We start from the raw sequence: 15,837 nt of genomic DNA, 5'->3' as shown, positions 1-15,837 counted from the left end.
ATACAAAATAATTTTTATCGTGTGAAAATTGATCATCTACTGAGGAAACAATTACTGCAAATTTATTAGTGGGACACAAAGTCTATTTCTGTGAAATAAAGTTTATTTCTGTGAATAAACTTTATATTCTGTAAATAAATATCCAAGTATTTTCTTCTCAATATTCTCGTGAATTCGTGCAACAAACTTTCATGTTGATTTGGCACGACGCACGCATGTATTTTGAAGAAAATTTTCGATGCTATTTCGCTTTCACTTTAACTTGTTTCGTTTTTCATTTTCATATGTTACAAATGTACAATTACTTGTAATTCACAAGACTCTCTTTCTTTTTTGTTTTAACGCGGCTTTCGCGAGCGAATTCCGTGTGATCGATTTATTCGTGATGAAGCGGCTGCACCTGTATGACCACCAAGTGAACACATAAATCCGCAGTGTAATTAATCGCGCGAAGACAGCGCGGCGAGGTAACGAAGCGCGCGAGTAATGCGCTTTTCCGCTAGTCTAATCGCCGCGATGATATATAATAATATGTTCGCTGTCTTTCGCGCCTGCCCGGCGGAAAATTGGTCAGGAATATAGGTGCCGGTAACGGGTGGTACCTGCGCGCAGGTGCATCATCAGGCAACACCTGTCCGCTCCTGGAAGGAAAGAGCAAAGAAAGAAAGAAAAAAAAAACAACTCGCTGCCATACTACGCACTTTTTTCCTGTAGAAAGCCGGCTTTGGCCGCTTCGCGGCGATTAGCGTGCGTGTCGTCCGCACGTAGAACGCGCATAATGAGACATTAATTCGCTTAACGACACTTGAGCGTGCCGCTCAAAGCGATCGAACGAATGTTCGCCATTGCCAATTTGCGACGCTTGAATTCAGCTTATCGATGCGTTTTACGCGTTATTGGCGCCGGTATAAATACTGATATTCCCTTTGCAGAAAGATATTTGAATTTAATTATCGATAGTGTCGACTACCGTAACTGCTTTTCGCAAACAGAATAATTTGTGATTTGCCGATGAAGTTGCCTTATACAAAACAGAACAGAGCTAGCCGAGAGATATCATTAATCTTCATATTCTTCATTTCTATTGTGTGCATCGTAATCACTAATCCTTACTTTCTAGTTTTATTAGAATCCAATATTTATTTCCTCGTTACTGATTTTGCAAAGCATAATTTCCGACTAAGATGTGTTCCAGAAATTGCGTGCTTTTTCCGAATGTCGGATATTGCATCGAGTTTGATATCGTGACAAGCAGGTCCTCGCGACACTGACGATTAAACGACTATTTAGCAGAGCGCAGTAGTCACATTCGTCCCAGCCACGAAAGCTTCTACGGGTTTCTCGAGACACGTCCCATCCGCGCGTCATCTCACTTGAGAAATAGGCGTAGCGTTACGTAAAACTGTGATTAAAGCGCGCCTTTAGCCACCGGCTGAATAAGCCAGATAGATTAGCTGGCGGTGGTGGCGTGTACGACCGTCGAAAATCGTGCAGCGCGACGCGCCACTTTACAACTGAGCGACGACGATGGCGGCTAATCCCGGCCTCGTGTGAAGCGGCACGATCGCGATTTAAGAAAGGGACGCGCGCCGCGCGTACGTTCGCATTCGCTTCAGTATCTGTCGCGAGTAGGCGCGGGCACGAACGAGAGTGAGCTGAGGGCCGTCGGAGAAGAGGTGCAGGTAGCGACACGGACTCGGCGAGGACTTTTCAACTGTCGCGCGCAGTGAATCACATACAAGAGCGTAACTTCCGTTCGCTTCTCTCTGAAAATCGACTTGCGCGTGTGTGCGCGAAATTTCATAGTAAAAATTACCACAGGATTTTGTAACGGAGAAACAGATTGATATCCTGCAATAATTCAATATCCTTCCATTTCGTACGCGCCACTTGTACTTTAAGAACTGAAACACCTGCTATGTTTTTGGCAAAATTTATTATGTTTCTTAGTAAGACAGACGTCGCTCTATTCCTGGATTACTAAAAACACTGCAAAATTGAAGGGAATTTATATGAGGAAGAACTAGGACATTCTCTCCGTGTGGAATTTTCGAAAAAATCTTCCTCACTTTGAACTTTACGAACAAACGAAATATTTATGACACTCAACCGTAAAGGTTCTCACTACTTTCGAACTATTGGTTGTTCCACTTTCGAAGTATTAATATTAGCCTCTGTCAGCATCGGAGTATTCTCGATTTCACCTATAATTTGCCCTACGAGATAGCCGGTCTTGTAGTCCTAAAATTATAGTCCACGATTCTCGCTCCTTATCTTATAGTACAGTTCCACTGTAACTTGAAGTGGCTGTTAGGCGAATTACAGACTGCCACGATTTTCCGCTAAAAATTATATCAACGCCGTTGCATTTTGCCACGGACGATCGGAAGCATTTGGAAATGCGCCGCGCGCGATGATATGTATCACAAGTCCGACTAATTACGACAAATAATTATTGCATTCTTTCCCGAGCGTAAATTCTTCAATCAGCCGCCCGGACTAAATGTTTCTCGGCGCCCAATTCCCATTAAGGATACGATTACATCGCGCGAGCAGATTCTATTCTAAAAAAAAAGAAAATATTTAGTACTTAATACCTTTTATATTTTATTATATTTATATATAAATATAAATTTATATATATATATATATATTTATATTCTAGTTGTTTTTACGAAAAGATAAGGTTTTAAGGAAATGTGTATTCTCTTATCTGAAAAATATTCTATATTAGCTTAAAATTATGCAGCGTTGCCCGGGTTATCACAAAGTGTTAAAGGAATGAATCAGTGAGGTGTCGTATAGCTTATATTTCCCGCAGGATTTTGCAGAGTAATCATGCAAAATTTGATCCAGATAAGAGTCAAAGGATTTAGGAGAACATATAGACAGACATACTATTTTACATATACGGAATACAAAGTTGCAGATAAAAAATCAAAGTGTTCTTGAATTTACGTTAACGACACTACTTAGAAAAAAACTAACTTCATGAAATAATGTTATCTTCGTTATCAAACGGTTAATAGAAAAAATAAAAACCTCATATTTGTCAGATATTCTATCGTGAAAAAGATAAATTTTCTTCAAAGATTATTTTTGTATCAGTGCATCCTATATAGTTTGTACAAATAAATATATTATCAGTACCAACCGACTAAATACATTTCATTTGTTAGATATTTGTTTTATCAGTGTAGATAGTCACGGATTTGGAGATACGCGGCCTCAAAGGTCTACCTGAGTCTACGAATTCACGTTTAGTCACGTTCGATCGGCCCGGGCGGGCCGCGGCTCGAGTGTCCCGCGCGGTAGTAACGAGTATATCGATCGATCGATCGATCGGTCGGTCGGTCGGTCGGTCGAAAATACTTCTGACGACAGCGTGCATGCACGTTTACAATCCAGCGTCTTGCTCGAGCGGTACCGGCGACGTTCGCGTTTTTGTATAGGCTATACACCCGTCGGTCCGCTGCCTCAGGTAGACAGGCAGGCAGGCAGGGTCGCCGGTGTGTTTTTCTCGCCGTAAATCGTCCATGAGTGAATCAGGCCCGAAGTCTTGCCATTGAGCATGCTGCGTGTATCGAAACGTCGATCGGGACGTGCGGCCCTTCCGCACCCGGGCCCGAGAGAGCCCGGGGAGAGCCGACCTGGTCGTCTCGACTACCGTGGTAAATCTCGGGATTTTTTACCTCGCGGCTAACTATAACGTCGTGCCCAGGGGAAGAGTTGTTAATTCGTTACTGGACATCTCTCGTGCGTTCGTGCTTTCCTCTCCTCCCGCCCGCAAGAGAGAGGGAGGAACAAGGGGAGAAAAAGGAGAGGTAACGCACACACGGTCCTCGCACACCGTCCCGTCCAATTCCCGGAAAAAATGACCGGGCCTTGAGACAGGTGAAAAATTTACACGCGACTCCGCGACAATTTTGCCACGCGGTAATAATTAATTTATTATAAATCTCGCGCGCGCGCGGCGTGTGTAATGGCCACTGCGACAGAGTTTCCCCGAGGGCGTACCTGCCCGAATATACGCGCGACAACGAAGCTGCTTCGCACACGTGCGCCACGTGTACACCACGAGGAACACGCGCGCAACTCCATTAGCATGACGCCAACAATTAATTTGCAGCTCGAATTGGGAGATCGCAGTCTGCGCCTTTTTTTGCGCGTGCACACCGTGGAAACGTGGAATGTGTCCGGTTCTCGTTTCGATGGACGCACGAGATCGCTCGCTGACTTGTGGCCGCGCGATGAAATATGCCGTGCATCGTGCATACCGCAAGAGAGCGAATGTACATTCGGAGCAGCCCGGTAAGAACGATTAAAATTGCATCCAATTGGCAAGCTCATGTTGTCCCCATGTCATTTTTTGATATTCCCGCGAACAAGCGGAGAGAATTTTAGAGTAAAAATTACTGTAGAATTTTATAACCAAGAAAAAGATCGATCGATATAATTCGTTATCTTTTCATGTACGTTACTTATATTTTAGGAACTAAAACGTACTATTGACTTTCCTATCCAGTTATTTACGATAGTAAAAATCTATGTAATCTATGGTAGCTTGAAACATTTATGGGTGCCTGAAGGTATAGATAGCAGTAGACATATATTTAGCTATGAAATCGATGCAGCAGTAGCACAAGTTTAAGGCACAGCAGTAAATTTTTTGTTACAGCGACACAATTTTCGGCAAAGCTTGATTAGCTGTAGCTGTGAAATATTTTCTTTTCCGTGTACGTTTCTAGCGAAATCCGCTATATTTTAGCGAAATCTGCTATGTCTCTTAGCGAGATAAACTTACTGTGTCTACTTTCCCGGACTACTAGAAAAATAGTAAAATTGAAAAGAATTTATGAAAAAAAGGAAAAAAAAATCTAATATTCTCGTCCGTGTCGGAAAGTTCACGTCCATTCCCCCGCTCGCCGCGGCCGTTCATTCTATCGGTCTGAAGAATCCCGCGCGGTTCGATCCCAGACGAGTTCCTTACTCCTTCGGCAGGATTGCGAAATCCAGACGGTGAAATACTGATACAGAACCGAGCGAAAATCGAACGCGCGCTTTCGTAAACGCAGGTATGCCGCGCGGAGCATGTGCGCGGGAGGAAGGATGGGAGGGAGGGACGGACGGAGGGGTGGAGAAATAGCGGTACGTCTACGATTCATAGACGTTTCTACGGACGTTCCGAATGCTAACGACGACAAAGAGAACGCTTCACCGTCAGGATCGGAAGGGTCGGGTCGCAGGTACGACGAGGCGGAATTAGTACGAGCTCGTTGGATCGAGCAGCCGGCGACCATGAGCTACGACGGAGAGACCGAGAGAGAACGAGAGAGACCGGGGAAAAAAGGCTGCGACTCTCTTTCCCTCTCTACGCTATACTACCCGTAATAATACCGTGATAAACCCTGCCCCGAGCAGAGCCGGTGATCTAGCAGGTCAAATCTGCTCCCCCGGCCGTCGGATCCTTCCGCCGTCCTGTCGCCGTGGACTCGCAAACCTCCGTTTACCTGTCCTCTCGTCCCTCATCTCCTCCTCCACCGTTCTCTATTTTTTTCTTCTCTTTGGACACGCGCTCTCGACGAGAACGGTATATTTGCTACGAGATACAGATCGCCGTGGAAACGATAACGTGTGAATTTTCAACGACGACGCGGAGAATCGTGCTCGAAATGCAAAGGAAAAAGCGCTCGATAGGCGCTGATGTACGTAAATTTTGCAGCAGCTTTAGATACATTAAATCATGAAATTCAGCAACAGTAGAGTGCCTTATGATTTTGATCAGATTGTATCTAGTACACAGAGTGACGAAATAGAAATATGAGAAAAATGAATGTTTGCTTGAAACAATGTCATGTTAAACATGAAAACAATGTCATGTATAACATGAAAATTTGTATATATCTTTTGGTAAATTTGCTGCTGCAAAACAACACGACAAAAAATTTACTTACTGTATGATGTAAATTTAAAAGCTCGATACAATATATTTACTTCCCATAAAGGTAATTAAAAAATTTCTATTATCGATTGTCTCACGCGGTAATAAAAGAAAGTCTATCTAGAAAAATGTTCTTTCTCCTCTTTCTTTCTCTAATTAACGTGTCTCGCATACACTGACATGTTCTTTCGTGGGTGAGTAATCCAATTTTCGATCCCTCTGGCATTAGAAAGATTATGCTCTAAATACGATCGACGACAGCGTGTGCTCCTGTCTCGTGCAAGCCACACTATCAGTCTTATAGCATAAACAGAGATACGAGGCGTTTATCGCGTGCGGCCGCACATCCTATAAACACAGATATGAAGTAAACGACGTTGCACCTACGAGCCGGAGAGAAAGAAAAAGAGGGAGATACATGTATGTGCACCGACACGTATATTCGCGCACGCGTTCGTACAAATTGTTTGTACAACTGCACCCGCTACCTCGCGCTATCTCGATCGACAATGGCTTTCTCCGCGCATGCATGCGCCGCGCGTTGATCGTTGACTGATACTTGCGGCCAAAAGCGAGTCTACCGTTCCGTTTTCCGCTGCGAGCGTCGAAATCGTCTGCCCTCCGTTATGTTACTCAATAATTAACTCGTTGCGTTGGATCGACGTCTTTCAGACGTCGCGCTTTCGCGAGTCGAAAGCACGTGCACGTTTTTTGTCACAGATTTAATTTAATTTAATTTTATTTAAATTCGCGAATTAAACCCACAACTTTTTGCTTAAGCTTCTTAACCTATTCGCCTCATTTAACGAGCTGAGCTTGTCATGTCCTTGCGAAGCCATAAACTCAAATGACTAGAGCTCGCTGTGAACGTAGTATATTTTTATGACCATTTTCTGCTTTAATAATAATACTTTAAAGATATGTATGTACTTTTGATTTCTTATAAAATAAAATTTTTTTTACGAAATAAGTAATTCCGACTTTTAGAATAATTCTTCAGCATTTCAATCTGAGGCGAATGAGTTAAATTAAGTTCAAAGACTGATTTAACTCTACTGTTTCGTAATGATGTGCGAAATCCTGAAAATTTCGCGATCTGTCTGCGAGATCAATTCTATGAAATCAGTTAATGCCTAACACTGTTTCCACGAAGACTATCAATCCGTATTACGACACGTGTGCGAGTGAAGTCAAATTTTTCCATCCAACGCACAGAGCGCGTTCTCTTTCTCCCATTTTTTACGTATCCATGAACGCGGCGAAGGAACAGAAGTCTCCCGAGAGAGGCTTCGGGAGACGTGTGTTCTCCCGCAGGTTCCACGGGATCGATTGAGCGCTCGATCCTCGAGTCTACATACACACAGACCGGTATACCGCTTTCGTAAAGGGTTACACGCGCGAGGCAAACAGAAACGAAGCTCTTTGCGTTTCCTCGCACGGCCCAACGCATCGTGTAAGACACATGCGTGTAATACGCCGGCGGTACAACAGCAGCAGCAGCAGTAACAGCAGCAGTAGCAGGTGAAGCTCACAGCTGCTGGACAGCTGGACCGATATCTGCTGCCAGTTACATTCCGACGCGAGTACGACGCGATAAGAGCGCTCAGCCGCCGCACCGTCTCGCCGAGCCGAGCCGCGCAACGCAACGCAACGCAACGGCGCGTCGCGTCGCGTCGCGTCGTGCCGCGCAATGCACGTAATGCCAGTCAACGCGAATTACGCGAGTTACGACCCGCTAAGGCGGCGCAACGCCGTCTCGCCGCTTGGTCTCGTCGCCGCCGCCGCCGCCGCCGCCGCCGCCGCCGCTCACTTTGCTCCGGCGATTACTCGCGATTAGATTACCGCTCGCTGCGGGCCGCGAACGGCCATTATCTAACGAGGAGCTAGCTGGCTTGATCGCTAGTTAGCTGGCTAGACAGCCAGCTAGCTGTCTATCGAGCCGCGACGTGTGTGATTGCGCGCAATGTCTCCTACCTTCGGTCTCTCTTGACGACACCTCGCTCACCGAAATACCGTGCGCGGCATTTCCTCTTCCAAGACGTTTCCTCCGCTTCCTCACGAGTTAACAGTCCCATGTTCGTGTCTACGAGCAGTGATAAAAATTGACACGTGGTTAATGTTATTTCGACAGGCACGTTTTTGGATTTCAAGTTACTTTTATTCACGTGATTTCATGAAATAAAATTTTACGATAATTTTACATTTAACAACGAATATATCAACAGCCCGACCGGAAAGTTCAGCGTGGGACGAGTGCGTAGGGGATGTGTTAACTACGACTTGTTTAGATAAAAAAAAAAACACACAGCAACTTTGCTGAGAACAAGTCACACAATTTTTGTGAGCAACGATAAATACGCGATATAGCCTAGATTAAGCTTCTCCTTAGCTTGAAACGATTGTCTAGCAGAACGGTGCTTTAGGACGTTGCTATCGCATGGCTGTAGGCGCCCAGGATATGACGTCAATATGCGTGTCGTCTACGAAGATGCGTAGCGATACACGCGGCGTGTTTTTACTGTCGATCGTGAGCTCGCGCGACTCCCGAAGATGCTACGTGATGGGCATCGACGATGCTTTACGGAAGACTGACGAATTACAAGAGAGACGTTTCCAAAATTTTGTATAAACTGCGCATTGAAAGCACCAGGAATGTTTTGTTGTGACTGGAAAAATGTATACGTACACGAATTTCGGCAGATAAATTGAATCATAAATACATTGTACTTGAAGTGGCCTTAAGAACGATTCTGAAACGTTGGGAATTCTTTAATATTCAGCAATAAATTCGACATTCATGGTCATAACAAATGATAATAGCTCTATGAATCTCTGATTAGTCGTCAATTGCGCGATCTCAAATATTACTGATTATGTTTATGATTAGTTATTTGTAACTAATGACTTTAATGAGTTTAATGAAAACACATGTTTAAGAACACGTTAATTTATCTCATTTATTTCAAACGAGAAACATAATAAATTCTGATCCAGATAGTCCGTAAATATCCAGATCTGCAGTGAATGGTGCTTTCGATCAAAGACTGTAAATTATTTATGACTATGAATGTCGGTCTAAGCGACTCGAACTAAAGAATGCTCTCTACCCGTCGTGCGCGACGTTTGCGCTCGCGCGTATGTGAATATAATGTCTCGATCGAACGCTATCGGTACAAATTAAACCGGCTAATTCCGCGAACTAGGTCTAAGATGTCCGGGGGTTCGGCCGCATAGATATGCATTTTGATTTGTTTCGCATACGAGCCTTCACTGACTCACTCCCGAGTGACTCATGCCGACGCATACGAGGTTCGCGCGATATACGCGAGTCGGCGAAGCAACCGGCTGGCGATCACGCGTTCATACTCACTCGCCGTACGCGTGCAACATGACGAGAAGCGAGGATAAGGTTCTCGCGAGTGCACGGGCTGACTAATTTCGAGATATCGCCCTCCTAACGCCCGCGTCGCATCGTTGCCGTCACGTGAGGAGCGCGATGAGTGCGGAACAGTCCAAGGTGAAACGTTATACTGTTCAGGGTGATTCTATAGGGAATGAGAGCTGGCTTTTACAACTCGCTCGCTTTCTCTCTCTCTCTCTCTCTCTTTCTCTTTCTTGAAAACAAAGGACAAATACGAAGGAAAAAAGAAGGAGCTGTCTCAATGATATTTAAGCTCCTACTGAGAAAAAAATACTTGAAAACTTCTCCGTGGGATATGAAGTTTATTCACAGAAATAAGCTTCATTTCGCAGAAATAAATTTTACACTCCACAAAGAAGTTTCTAAGCATTCTTCTTTTCGGCGAATGACGTTACTTGCTCTTTAAATTTCGCGGAACCAAACGAGTGAAAATTCATTCACTTGAAGCGTCAGTGAGAACAACGCGGAATCACAAGAGTGCATTTGTCTTTTGTGACGGTGGAGAGTGCGCCAAATATTCATTTTTCAATTCCGTGTGAAATTTCATTTGAGGATTGAGTACAAAAAATTCGTCTTACGATATTTTCAACCATATTCTCAACCGGATCTTTATATTTGAGCTCGCGTCATTTATCTTCAAGTTTTCTGCAGTCAGTGAAACGATTCGTATCGATATCTGAAGATGAACTTAAGATGACGTCAAATATAAGATCCGACTTCAGAATATGCTGATCTATATGAGTAAGAAATGATTCACTCAAATTCTAGTCGCTTGAATCGCCATTGTTTTGACCTATATACGTGTATACGTACACTGAGAGAAAAATGTATGATATTTGGAACTATATTGGCATAGTAAAAAGATTATAGTTAGGAATATAATTTTTATAGTAAATGTTACCATAATATTTGTAATATTTACAATATAAGCATAGTATAACTGACCCGTGTAAAATTTTTACCAAGAATTATAATTATTTGTAATAAAAAATATAGTAAGGTAGCAAATATTGAATGATAAGAGAAATTAACTATTTTGTATAGTCAATACAATTGGAATATTTGGCAAATATAGGTACATGTAACTATATATCAAAAGGTGCTTTACCATATATATAGAGTAATAAGATGGTGACTATAAATCTGTATTCATTCTACTATATCTTCATGTTGAGATGAACTATAAATATATGTTTGAGGCCAAAATGAACTATAAAATATAGTGAGATTATAGTTCCAACTATTTTTTTCTCTCAGTGTAGAAAGAGTATCGAGAATTAGATAATATCATGATAATATAATATTTGAATGATATCATAGATATAAATAGAACATCTCATGACGCATTTTTATCTGTTCGTAGCGTATCTGTAGGTACACGCGATGCTCTCCGGTGTGCCCGAAGAAGAGCCGCACGAGAAAATCCTTCGAAATCCCGCGCAAAAACAAAGCCGGGCGAGCGAGATGACGAGTGATCCGGGTACCCGCAGCGAGGACTATCGGGACCGCGTCTCTTGACCGCGCGGAGAAACGCGATCCGTGCTACGGGTACTCGGAGACCTTCAAGAGCCAGGAAGGGAGAAGAAGACGCATGCAGGCGCGCGTGTTCCGCGCATCCTTGGAGCCGTGGATCGTCGAATTCTGGCGACTCGATTGAAAGACGACGACGAGAATTATTTATTGAAATTTTGTGTCGACTATGCATCTAAATCGCGTCATAATGACAACAGCAACGATTATAGCGCGAGCACACAAAGAGCTAAATAGAGAAATAAATAATTAAGTGTTGCGAGGAGTTGAGCAAAAAAGAGATGTAAAATTTTGCACAACATCAAATCCTAAATCTTTTCAGTGGCGATTTAAAATGACCGCGATTCTTCCCAGATATGATTTTCCTTTATTGCTATTTCTTTTGACGAATTTTGAAAAACAGAATACAAAATATATCTAATTTTCATTTGTATCTGCTGTGAGAGTTAACAGTAATAGTTTGAGTAAAAGGAATTGAGGGGTTAAGACTTTGGAACAGGCTGTACACAAGACTGTTATATAACTAATTAAAATAGCTGGCTTGTCCCTTTCTACATCTTCCTCTTTTTCTTTCCTTCTCTCTCTCTCTCTCTACATGCGAGGAGAGCTGCCGGTTTATCGAAGCACTCCTCGATCAACGGCGAAGGAGTAGATAAGGAGGACAAGCTGGATCGCACCATGGTGGCCGATTCGAAGGGACGCGGGGGCGATAAAGCGAGAGGGACGTGAGCAGTTTAAAGGAAGAACGATCGACGGCAGTCGCGTGGAGCTCGCGAGGTTCCGTGTTCGTACATTAAATCCGTACGTAGCATACTAATGACAGTTTCGCTCGGGCCCTTAGCCTATACGCAGGACTAATATTTATTAAGGAGGCCCTCTCTCGCGCGTCCATTCCGCATGCACGTGGCGTAAGACGCGCGTGGGTCGTCGTCCTGGTCGCGTGGTGCAACTACATCGGGCCCCCTTAACTGCGCTGCTCATTGTACTTACTTCGTATTACCTTTCTACCACTTGACATTCAGGAGTAACAATAACCACGATTGATTCGGCCCGGGAGTTTAACGCTCCGCGAGCGCGCGTCCAATTTTCGATCGTAGTTAAGTCAAGTGTATTCGTGTCGTAGAAATTCATAGAAAAAGGAGGAGAAAGAAGACAGAAAACGAGAAACGCTAACTTAGCGCGATATTAAAAAATACAAGTAATTAATAAAATAATAATAAACGAAACGTGGAAATTAAAATATGATATGAATGTGTAGGATAGAAATAATAAGATAAATTTAAATAAATATCAATGAATGGGCGAAAAAATATATGAAAAAACACATCTCTTTTAATATAGAATTAAATAAATATGAATAAATAAAATTAACTAAATGTCGAAACTTTTAGAGCTCTCGATGGCGAGTTTGATATTCTCGAGAGTACGTCACGTAATTCCACGACAATTGTTCCGGAATTGCGTTGATATTCGCGAGAGTAGCATTTTGGAAATTACCCGAGAAACGGGATCCCGAAATGACGGCACATCAAGCGACGGGACATCCTGTCTTAGCTTGGTTCGGGCGAAACGTAAGGTCAACATATTCGCGCGCGCACGGCTTTATCCGCACGGGATGTATATCATTTCGGCGATGAGGCCAATGGAGACGCGGCCGAAGGAGGAAGCATAGCGGGAAAGAGAAATATATGGCGGGAGAAAGCAGCAACACCGCCACAAAATAACAGACGTAGCGTGTCGCTACCCACCGTGACACGGTATGCACCGCATTTCGTGAATTTTCACATCCGGTGCATTGTGCGAAACGGCACACCGTGGCACCACGTCGCACCACCCAGACCTTTAAATTACCTGCGGAAGTCGCGGCACGAATCCGCCATCGATTATTTCGCCTCCTGGGCCCTCGTGGTTTCATGCCCGGCTGATATCGGTAGGAACGTTCTCGACCGTCGAGGCTCGCTGATAGAGGAAAATATCGACATTATGCGTTCGTGGCTGCGTTTAAGCGGATATTGCGATCGTAAACACTCGAAATTATTTTGTAACATTTTTCATCCAAAGTCTCTAAGTCTTTAAGGACGGAGTACTTGACAATGTCGAAATCTGTTTGTTCTTTATCGAGAAATTGATTATCACGTGCGATATAGTCGATGCTACGACGAAGGCTAAACGACAGACGTGAAAATCGAACACGCTCAGCCATCTGTTAGCCATCGTTGGTACCTTCATAGTGTGCGCGTTATTTTATAAGAGCATATTGACGAGATGAGATGAAAAAGTTAATGAAAACTGTATTATTAGTTAATGAAATTAGTTGATGCGTTCTTCACAATGCAATACATTCGTAAGTCAACTATATTTTTGCAAGGAACAACGTGACTTTTCTTCAAGGTAATCGACGGAGGATAACTCGTGCATTGTTTCTTATCCAGCGATAATCCCACTAGATACGTGGAAACTGGAAAATGGTATCTAGAATATGAAAAACTCGATAAAACTCGAAAAATCGATAATTTTCTTCTTGTTATTTTGACTTTTTTAAATACTATGTACTTGATACTATGAATTGATACTGTGGTGCAAAATTTTTCAAAGTCCTAAGGTAAGGAAAAATCTGTAAGTTAGTTTCATGGACTCGCGTCGAGAAATGCAGCGAAACTCAAAATCCATCCTTGTATGATAATACGTGCAAAGGGAATCTTTTTTATCGTAAGTCGGCGAAAAAATTATAAAATTTTTATATTCTTGCTGTTATTCATTCGATTAACTGAATAAAAGTCACAAGTTTGATTCTTATTTTAAGAACATTCAAAATAACAAAAATAAATAAATAAATAAATTATATTCTTGATCTGTCTACTCTTTCTCTCTCTCTTAACTACATAAACTTTACACGATTCGTTTGTTTAATCTTTCAAATCGTCTACTTTGGAAAGACAAACGTAATGATAAAAAATCTATGTATTATTCGCAAAATTATAAAGGACTTTTTTGTTTAGTTTGAGCTAATCTACCTGTATACACGAGTACCTGGACACTTAAATCCAAATAACTTATATACACGTTGCATTGTCTTGCAAAATGGATAGCTATATGCATAATCATGTTAGCACAGCAATCTAAGATAGATAAGTAAAAGATAGAAAGAAATCTAAAGCAGAAAAACTTTTACACTCGTCTTACAAGCTCGACGACGTAAAATGACTTCGAGAAATATTATCTAGGCATTAAACTTTAAATTGCAATCGTCTTGAAACAAGATCATTTATAGCCGGCTATGACGCGCAGACAATCGTGTACAGCGGCGGTTCTGCAAATCCCGCTATCAAATAAAGTTTGAAGGCGAAACCGGGAAAGACGAAAAAGAACGAAGAGAGAGAAAAAGAGAAAGAGAGAAAGAGGAAGGTTTCCATTCCTCCCATGGAATGCGAATCGAATGCAATTTATGAAAAATGCGTGGGTTCACTCTAAACGAAATTGCTGTTGGTCACGTGATCCGTTTTACGGCTCCTTTCGAACGAGTGATTTAAGACGGGAGATTAAATGGTTTCATCGAATTAAATTCCTCGAGTGTAAACAGAGAATAAAAAGCTTATCCCTTAAAGAGTTTATTCAATTAAAGAAAAATGCTTAAAATTATATAAAAAATTGATCGCGGTGTAATTTATTCATAGTCGAAGTTTCATACGATCTGCATCGTTATAGAAAAAGCAACATAAATAAGTTTATTATGAGCTCGTAAAAAGTACATTGCTTTTATATAATGATTGATAATTGTAAGCTAGAAAATTGTTGTTCTATGCTTAATATTTATTATTCAGATATTATTCACTGAATATGTAAGATTTTGTTCGACAAACAGTGAATTTATGAATAGCTTGCTTGACAAGCCACTGAAAATACGCCCCTTGGATATCCTGAGAATACATACCTGATGAATAAAGTGCTTAAATTAATCCGCGGCAGACTTTTATCCCGGAGAAATTATCAACGAGATTTAATACATCCGGAGCGTAAGCGCGGACACGTAAGATCCTGTACGGTAACTACGTCCGAGAAGCGCGGATGCACTCATCCACTTCTCGACACTTCAGAAGGATTCGGTCCACTTTAAGACTCGGCCGATAGATTTCATCGTTCGCGGCCAAAGTGATTTAGCTTCGGTTTCCTCTTATCTAGCTCGACCGCGACGAGTGGGCAGAGCAAGGAAATTCGCGCAAGAAAGTAATAAACGCGAAGTAAGCGATGGATATTCCATTTTCTTCTCGAATGAGCGCGAGTTCGATGAAAGTTGAGTTCCATGGTGAATACGCGCTCGCGCGTCTGACCTAAATTTTCGCGATACACCCGCGCACATTACGACGCACGGAAATCAGTGAAGATCAGCAACGCAAACATTTGCGCGTTTCCGTTAGGATTAGATTTTAACGGCTCTATTACGCCACGCTGAAACGTCAGCTGGGAATTGCAGTCGGAATTGCAGATCCGCAATCCGTCAGCAATTTTATCGTCTTGCGGAATTTGTCTCGTTTAGCTGGAATTGGCTGGGAGTCTCCGCGGATATTTTCCGCGGTCCCAGTCGGGACAACGAACGGCTGAAAATCGCTGATGGCGAAAGGGTATCTCGCGAAATGTCGCGCGAGCCTTGCTGTTTCTCTTTTTCTCCTTGCACGAGACATTAGCGAATATTAAAGGCGAATATTAGCGAATATTGAAATTTAGATTTGCAATGCTAACAGATCGACGCTACGTACACGGAAAAAGAATTTTGCTAGTGCAGCCAATCATGGTTTGTTGAAAATGTATCTGTTGCCCTAACTAAAAATTTGCTGTGACTAAAGTTTTTGCCGCAAAACGACTCTCGAATGATAACCCTCGCTTTGCCCAGAGAAAGAGAGAGAGAGAGAGAGAGAGAGAGAGAGAGAGAGAGAGAGAGAGAGAGAGA

The 15,837-nt window shown here is 42.5% G+C and overlaps 1 protein-coding gene across 1 annotated transcript in view; it reads right to left on the bottom strand.

The window, feature by feature from the left end:
- LOC116842577 (transcription factor SOX-11-like) overlaps positions 1-15,837 on the bottom strand; it is a 104,294-nt gene that overhangs the window by 56,260 nt on the left and 32,197 nt on the right. Inside the window, exon 2 of the mRNA XM_032811980.1 lies at positions 7,916-8,024. The gene's annotated coding sequence lies outside the window, so the exon portion shown is untranslated. The remainder of the gene's footprint in view (positions 1-7,915; positions 8,025-15,837) is intronic.

The sequence above is a fragment of the Odontomachus brunneus genome, unplaced genomic scaffold, assembly GCF_010583005.1.
Source record: "Odontomachus brunneus isolate Ranch 3 - 2012 unplaced genomic scaffold, Obru_v1 Obru_scaffold_026, whole genome shotgun sequence".
NCBI classification, from domain to species: domain Eukaryota; kingdom Metazoa; phylum Arthropoda; class Insecta; order Hymenoptera; family Formicidae; genus Odontomachus; species Odontomachus brunneus.
Note: the sequence above shows the minus strand (reverse complement) of the source record. Positions and strands in the feature narration are given on the sequence as shown.